At 41.4% G+C, this 9,246-nt stretch overlaps 1 pseudogene; it reads right to left on the bottom strand.

Moving 5' to 3' along the window:
* Positions 1–2,101: 2,101 nt before the first annotated feature.
* On the bottom strand, positions 2,102–8,389 carry LOC140222597 (uncharacterized; annotated as a pseudogene).
* Positions 8,390–9,246: the final 857 nt, after the last annotated feature.

Raw genomic sequence — 9,246 nt, 5'->3', positions numbered from 1 at the left:
ATTGTCTTCCTTATTCTCATTAAATCCAAACTTTCTTATCATCTCATCAAACTTCAAGTACCACTGTCTGGTGGCTTATTTTGATCCATAAATGGATTTCTTCAGGAGGCATCCCATATGTTCTTTTCCTTCCACGATAAAACCTTTGGGTTTTTCCATGTAAACATTTTCTTCCAAATCTCTGTTGAGAAAAGCCGTCTTTACATCCATCTGATGTAATTCTAAATCATAGTATGCCACTAAAGCCATTATGATTTTAAAAGAATCCTTACATGAGAATAGAGAAAAAGTCTCATTATAATCTATTCCTTCTCTTTGTGTGAAGCCTTTTGCTACAAGTCATGTTTTATATCTTTCAACATTCCCTTTGGAGTCACATTTTGTTTTGTAGACCCATTTACAGCCTACTGTCTTGGCTCCTTTAGGAATTTCTTCTAAATCCCAAAGTTTATTGCTACTCATAGATCTCATCTCATCTTCCATGGCTTCAAGCTATTTTGATGAGTGAGCGCTTCTCATGGTTTCTTCAAATGAGGTGGGATCTCTCTTCATTTGAACTTCTTCACTGACATAGACTTTATAATCATCAGGAATAGCTAGCTTTCTAACTCTTTGAGACCTTCTGGGGGCTTCAACATTTGGCACATCCTCCATTTGGGGTTGTTGCAGCTCTTTCTCATGTGTGACAACAGGTTCTATAGGATCCTGAAGGACAGATTCCTCATACTCATTTGTTGTTGCCACGGGAGAACCAACAACAGGTGCTGTCACCACAGACACTACACTGTCAGTGCATCAGCAATAGGTATCGAGAAAAAAGGCTCCTGAATCATCGGAGTGGGTACGTATACCAGCTTCTCCTCAAGGCTAATTTCTCGGGTACCGTGCTCCCCCTGATCATCTCATCCTCCAAAAAGATAGTGTGTTTTGTTTCTACAAACTTAGTATGTGTGTCAGGACAATAGAAACAATAACCTTTTGACTTATCTGGGTAACCAATGAAATAGCAACTGACTATCTTAGGATCTAATTTCCCAATATTTGGGTTAAAGACTTTAGCCTCAGTTGGACAGCCCCACACACACAAATAATTAAGTGAGGGCTCTCGTCTAGTCCACAACTCATATGGTGTTTTAGACACCAACTTCCTGGGAACTCGATTAAGAATGTGAATGGCGGCTTTTAACACCTCCATCCACAAACTAATCTGTAAAGTAGAGTATCTTATCATACTTCTCACCATATCCATTAAAGTACGTTTATATCTTTCAGCTACTCCATTATGCTGAGGCTCGCCCGATGTAGAGTATTGGGCAACTGTGCCATTTTCCTATAGAAATCTTGCAAAAGGTCCACTCATATAGGGTATGTCGACTGTAGTACTCCCCCTCACGGTCGGATCTTACTATTTTAATCTTTAAACTATGCTGATTTTCTATTTCAGCCTTAAAAATCTTGAATTTATCCAACGCTTCTGAACGTTCCTTAATTGGATAAATATAACCATAACGTGAATAATCATCTGTGAATGTTATAAAAGAATCATAACCATCCACAAATGTCACAGGAAACGGACCACAGATATCTATGTGAATTATTTCTAAAATTCCTATGCTTCGTTTAGCATCTTTCTTAATTTTCTTAACAAACTTTCCCTTAATGCAATCGATGCATTCCTCTAAATCTGAAAATTCTAAAGATGGAAGAATTGATTCCTTAATTAAGCATTCAATTCTCCCCCTCGAAATATGGCTTAAATGACACTGCCATAATTTTGAAGATACATCATCAATTCTTTTCCACTTATTTCTTACATTCATAGACGAGGAGGCATTCACATTCTCAGCGCTTACAATATTCACATTCTCACAAAATGATAATAAATAAAGCTCATCTTGTCTAAAGGCAAGACCAACAATCTTATTATTAAACTTGATTTTACATTGTCCATCACCAAAATGACAAGCAAAACCATCATCGTCTAAATGCGATACACTTATTAAGTTTCTACGCAAAGAAGGTACATAGAGAACATATCTCGGATGAAGTACATACAAAACCATTTGCTAATTCTAATGGGAGTTCTCCAATGGCTTCGACTTCATCTTGGACGCCATTTGCAACTATAATGTTTATTTCTCCTCTTTGCAGGATCCTCCTCGTATGGAAGCCCTCTAATGAATTTGCAACATGAATAGTTGCACCTGAATCAATCCACCAAGTAGATTTTGCATAACTTAAATACAAGGTCTCATCTACAAATGTAATAAGGTCCTCACCTCTCTTACATAGAAACTTTTGGAATTCAACACAATCCTTCAGGTAGTGTCCTTTCTTCCTGCACCACTTGCAAGTGTCCTTGTACACCACCTCTTTATGATTTGACCTTTGATGGTGATCATTTAGTGGAGCCTTTCCATGTGCCTTAGAAGAAGAGGTATTGTTCCACTGAGGTTTCCCTTTGTGGCTTAGAATTATTGTTCTGATAATTCCTCTTCTTATTTTGGCTCAGGTAGTTGACAGAATCACCATGTGAGCCCTTGAGCCTTTCCTCTTCTTGCACACACATAGAAATCATCTTCTCAATGCTTCATTTTTCTGGCTGTGAGTTATAATTAACAGCAAAAGCCTCAAACTCCTTGGGCGGGGAGGCAAAGATCAAATGGACTACAAACTCATCTTTGAGCTCCATGTCCATAGGCTTGAGCTTGGAAGCCATGTTGCTCATTCTCAATATGTGCTCTCTTATTCCACCTCCAATATACTTCATAGTGACAAGCCTCTTAATAAGAGTGCTTGCATAAGCTTTTCAAGAGCCAGTAAATTGACTCTCCACCTTTCTCAGGTACTCCTTAGCAGTAGCACACTCTGGGATTGCTCCCCTTATTGCCTCCAAGATGGAGCTCTTAATCACCATCATGCACTTTTTGTTCGACTGATCCCACTTCGCACGATCGAGGTCGTACTGCATTCTAATTGGTGCATGATCACGCACCCGAGCATTGAAATCATCTTCGCTCTCATTCTCGGCCCTCACAAGATCCTCAGGAGCTATGGGACAAGGATCAGTCAATGCTAGATCAATATCCGATAGTGCAAGCGCTATCTCTATCTTCTCTCGCCAAGAGCCGTAATTCCCTCCATTGAGGGGCTCTATGGACGAGATGTAGCTTAAAGAATTGCCTGAAAATAAAATTCAGAAAAAAATTGAGTTAATTCAACATTGGTCAAATTAAAATACAAATTTCTCATTATTAATTCCATATCATCGTTGGGCAGAAATAGAATCAACAATGATAAAACAAAACTTATCAGTACAACAATTTTATCAACAACGTTGGTCAATAGATAAAATTATCATACTCAAAAAGTTACTTATTTTCTAATTAAATTTTCCCATTGGTTCCAATTTAATTAGATAAATAGACTAAAAAACTTCAACTTAATGCAAAAATTGGCAAAATAAAGCCAAAAATTCAACTTAACTTAATACAGCGAAAGCTTAAACTCAATTTGTAAATTTTACTCACAGGAAAATTCCTTAAAACTCATTTTGTTTGAGCCATTAATCAATTTCCAGATATTATAAAAATCACTGGAAAATAAAAACTAAAACAGGCTCAAAGTTCACTCTTTCTTTGGCCGAGCAAGGAAAACGGCCCAGCACGGCCCAGCTCAACTCCCACGCGCGAGGAAAAAACTGTGGCCCAGCTCTGGCGCTCCTACCTAGGCCTAAAAGTTACTGTGCCGGCAGCCCGCGCAAGAAATGCGGTTTGGCCTGCCTTGCACGTTCGCCCGCGGCGCCCTCCTAGGCCGCAACCTGGGCCTAGGCTGCCAAAGCTTGCGCCTGCTAGTGCCCGCCTGGGATGAATCTCAGCCTGGCACATCTTAGCCGTTGATGACGATCCAACGGTCGCGCGTCATTCTCGAAGGAACAAAACGGCGGCACGGCCGGCTTCCCGTAACCCTAGTGTCATTCTTCTCCCTTCCCTTTCTCTCTCAGCACCGCCACTCGATCGAGCAAGCAAGAGCTGAGCGGATGCATCGGGTGCGGCAAAGTGTGGCATCGGGGCGAAGGAGCAGCGGAGCACGGTGCCGGTGCGGGGCGAAGCCCGATAGTGCGCGCGGCGCGCACGGCACCCCCCGCGGAAGGCTCTTCGCCGCCCCCTTCGCCAGCGGCCTGGTGGCCCTAGGGTGAGCGCGCCGCCATCAAGTGAACTCGCGTTGGTGCCTTGGGCATCCGCCGTCGGTCATTCTTCTTCTTCCCGGACAAATCCAATGAGCCCCTTCCTTTTCTCTCGGGTTCTTCCCCTTCTTAGGTTTTCTGGTGGCCGTTGGCTTTTGGTCCTGCGGCGGAGCACCGCCGGCGGTCGTCGGTGGATCTAGCCGCCGTCGCCTTAGAAAAAAAGTTTTGCAAAATCTTTATTTCGATTCGTTCATCTCCTTCTAATTGCTTCTAGTTCAAAACTTCTTTCCCCGACTAGATCTACATTCTAGTATGGCTCTGGTACCATTGTTAGGTTCATAAGATCACTAGATGTACAGATAGCGGGTAAACAGCTTCATCTTTAGGATATAAAACGAGTCCTTAGATCAAAACAGAGACATTCTAGAGAAAGAGAGAGAGAGAGAGAGTAAAGATGTCAACCATCGCTCTTGGTGCTTGAGCTCGCCATGGCAGTGAAGTTGACAGAGGCATTGACGACGGCGGGGTGGCGGCGAGGTGGAGTAGCAGGAGGCGGCGGAGCTTCCCGCCGCTAACAGCGCCTAGATTAGATCGGGTTTCTGTATATGGGCGAGTGGGCACGGCAGTGAACTTGGGCATTCGTGCCCTCGACCCCACCTCTCCTTTTATATGCGGTGTGCGAAGAGGGCCCGCAACCATAGATTGGTTGTGCGCCCCCCATCAGGATGCGAGATAAGGTCCGACTCGGTCGTTGGACCAAGTCAGGGTGGATATCAAACTGACAGCCCGGTGTCCCTAATGCTAAAGCAAGGATAACTAAGATAAAAAGTTCAAGTAGAAAGAAGAAATTGGCAAGTGTTAGAATAAAAACGTGGAAGCAATAACTTCAAGAATACAAAACCAAATTACAAGATCATACAAAAGAATACAAAACCAAATTACAAGATCATACAAACGAGAACAACAACAAGGCACGATGTTTTTTTTACTAGATTTAGCCATGTGCCTGCATCCTCGGAGCATGACTACTGGTAGATGCTCCTCCCCTTAATCAGTAGTACACCGGCATCCGGGCACCATCGTGATCCTGCCGCCGACCACACCAGCTGTCAAGTCATCTCACGGTTACGAGGATGGATGATTGAAACACCTGCTGCCAAGTCGTCTCACTATTACAACCAGTAGCAAAGGAAGGATGGTTGAAACTAAGATGTCTCACACCGTGCTGATGGAGCGACGGGGCCAAAGCCCAATGCACAGATAACGGTTTGTCCCCTGTAGCCGACGTATTCCACCTTCCGATTCTCACTCAGTCCGTTAATTCACAGCAGCACACAGAAAAACACAAAAGAAGCACAAGAATGAATAAGATTAGTAGGTACTTTCAGAAAAATCAAGGTACGGTGGTGGCCAGACCTTGCATACTGAGGGCTCCAACACTGGTTCCAGTGGTACCTAAAAAATACAACTCAAGTCCAATTATAATCAAATTGTACACATATTCAACACTTATCTAACAGCGAGTTTGCAGCAACTAGACTCAGTGCTTATCAGAGCATGCGACCCCAATAAAGATTTGCAAACACACACATATGAAGTATTCTTTCTCATAATAATGGTACTACAACGGTCGCCATCCAGGCTACGAACATGTTAAGCATGGAGCAAGCAATGTAACCTATGACTTCACATTCCCTGATAGCATTAAAGAACCAGCTTTCGTAATGGGCATATTTTCCGTTCTTTTGCTTAGATTTGTCTATTTCGCCATTACCCCACCGAAATTATTTTCCGTTCTTTTGCTTAGCTGTGAACAAAGAATTATTTGTTCATTGAAATGCCAAATCACATTCTATACATACGTACATATGGGTGGATCAGTCGTGCTAAACGATCACGTTGGTCAATTTGCATCAGAAGCAACCATGATAGTTCTTAACTTCGACCTCACAGAAGAACAGATGTAGCAAAGAAAAGAAAATCAATATAATCTTTTACTTCACACACTCAATGCTAGAATAGAGGAACTGGTTTTGCAAGGAATGTATTTCAGTTGATTACTGTAACTATGGTTTGCATATCACTAAAATACCATAGAAATAATTCATGCTGCTGCATATTCTACTGAATTAAAAACAACTGAAGTCAAACATAATACAACACATTGAGATGGTAAAGCAACAGAAATTGCACCAATACAATAATTTTTGTAACAATTGGTTTCAAAATAAAATAAAAATAGAAAGAAGCCCTGGCCTACTGCTTAAGCCACACTGCATAGTATGCAAGACTGGAGCCTAAATATATACTGCAAGCACAACTGTCAGAAAAAAACCTGAAACCAAATGATCAAGCATGTCTGAGTATTCCTCGCAGCTGAAACTAAAACAAGCAAAGATTAAGCAGCACCAATATTCACACGTCCAAAACACCATGCATGGCAAATTAATCAGCATAGCATCAATTACTACAAAAGACAGTGGGATCTATGGCAGAATAAATCAGGAGAGCCATATATAGATAGCTCTCCTGACAATTGGCTCACAAGATAGTGTGAACAATCAGGATACAAAATCTTCAACCAAGATGTGCTAAAGATGAAAAATCAGTATGTCATGAAACATTGTCAAAGGGCGACATCTAAATGTGATTATTACTCAAGATTAAAATAGCAAACATGGAACAAAGCAATGCAACCTATGGTTTCACATTAACTATCAGCAACATTTTCTCTCTTTTTTTTGAACAACGCAGGAGAACATCATTACATTAAGAAAGGAGAGAAATATATAGAAAGGAGAGGCCAAGAGATCTCTCCAGGACACACTCCACACACAACCTTTTCTTTTAACAAAATGAAATATATATCCCAGCATATATATTGAACTCTTTTACGATACACAATACTAGGCTATACTAGCGTTCAAAAAGGACTAGTATAAACACATCCGACGGTCAAGATTAATTGTATACTACTAAAACCTTCACCTGTGGTATGGATAGTATACATAAGTAGTATAGGTAGTATAAGGGTATCATGGTAAAAGAACACAAATGGCATCACTATAATTTTATTTTTAACACTAACATAAAGTTTAAAAGACCATTACTTTTGAAATATCACTTTTTACAATATAATAATTACTAAATTATCCATAATAATGAACAATTAGATCTTATATATACTGCATACTACTAAGTAGTAGTATTATGTACTGTAAAAGAGCTCTATATATTCATTGCACACAGCAATGAGACTGGAATACACATGTGTATCAAGGGTGCACACTGCCAGAAAATAGGCACCGCTTTCGTGATGAAGATGTTTTTGGTTCATATCTGTAACTATGGAAGACATTAACTAAATGAGACAGGAAATATTCAAGTGACACAGCATATTATACTGATTTGAGGAACAACTGAGGCCAAGCACCAATACAATTTTGGAAGCAAGCCTTGTCCGAAATACACTCAAGACTCCAAACATAACTAAAGTAAAATCTATATCACAACATAGATGCATGGAAAGTTAATAAACCTATCTTCAATAGTGGCAAAATGTAAAAGACTTGTGGTAGAATAAATCAGGACTCAGGATGCTACTCAGTAAAAATGCACAAGTATTATGGTAAGTTATGACACAATATTTAAGTCTTGAAGCTAAGATTTCTCTAATTCTCCATCAAACCCACCAGCATCCAGACACAAATTTAGAAGAAGTTATGCAATGTAATATTTCAAAAAGAGACCCCATGCATGTTTCTATTGAAATAAGAAGACAGTGCACGTCTCAAATAACAAGTCGTCCACGCAAAAAGAAATGGTGCTGCTAATAAACTTCAGCACTTCCATTCATGCTAGTAGAAACCTTCCCAATCTTTGAAAAGTTGATTAAAACAATAAAAAAACGTGGCTTAGCTTGCATATAGACAGCTTCCAATTCAGAGTCCTTCTGGAATGATGAAGCACAAAGGCATCACCGTTTATTTCAGCACCAGCAGTCAGAAGGTCAAAAGGGTCGCTCCATGAAAAATCAGGTGCTATTTGGAGATGCCAAGCAGGAGACCTCCCTTCTAAAGGATTATTGAAGACAATCAGCTTACAGTCTTCACTTGCCCATTTCGCAGAAGCCAGAGGCTTCAGCTTGGCCTTCACACACCATCTGCCGAAGAGAAAGATGCAGAGGCCCACAATAACCACCATCTTCTCCAGTACCTATGCTCTCTCGGCAATGAACTTGAGGAACGCTAGCTCACATCTTTTCCCCTGAAACTCTTGGAAAACAAACTTCTTCAAATGGTTCTGGATGCAATCAATATAGTCAACCTCCGGCCCGAACTTGGGATCAGGCGTGCCACTGGGAGCATCATCGTTCTGGGACTGCAATCAGATCAAATCAAAGCATGCATAGTTCAGATAGCAATTGTACTGAGTCATAAAAGAACTTATCAAAACAAGCTAACAAGATAGCGTTTAATCGTTGATGGTAATTAACCACGAAATGAAACAAGATGGTCCAGGTGGTCTTACAATGATATGGAGTGTCTCAACGTTGGAAAGCATTATAGGAAGCAAGGCACCATCTTGACTTCGCTGCGGACTTCAAATTGCACCTCCAAAGCAAAGATCTTGACGCTTGGGACCATGGTGATTGGTCCCACCTTAGTATCCACCTGCAAGTGCAAGATGTGCAAATAAGGTGCAGAGAAACTGAAATTTAGATCACATATTGGAACACTCTGTTGACACAAATGTACAATCCCAGCATATAGAAAGTAGAAACTAGGACCTTGATGATGGTGTTGCCAATCTCTAGTTCAAATCCCGGTTGCCAATATCCCAGCATGCTCAGCTTGGGTGCATGCCCAATCTTGATCCTTGAGCGCATATTGCTCCGCTGTGGGCGACCTGTAATCAACCACGCGAAGAGCCTCTCCAGGCGTGGAGCATCCACCACAGTGATGTCCGCGATGGCAGACACGGTCACCTGCACGCACCGCAGGCTGCGGCTGACGAGGCGGACGCGAGCCCCGGTCTGGCTCATGATGACGGTCTGGTCT

Source organism: Setaria viridis, chromosome 4 (assembly GCF_005286985.2).
Source record: "Setaria viridis chromosome 4, Setaria_viridis_v4.0, whole genome shotgun sequence".
NCBI lineage: Eukaryota > Viridiplantae > Streptophyta > Magnoliopsida > Poales > Poaceae > Setaria > Setaria viridis.
Note: the sequence above shows the minus strand (reverse complement) of the source record. Positions and strands in the feature narration are given on the sequence as shown.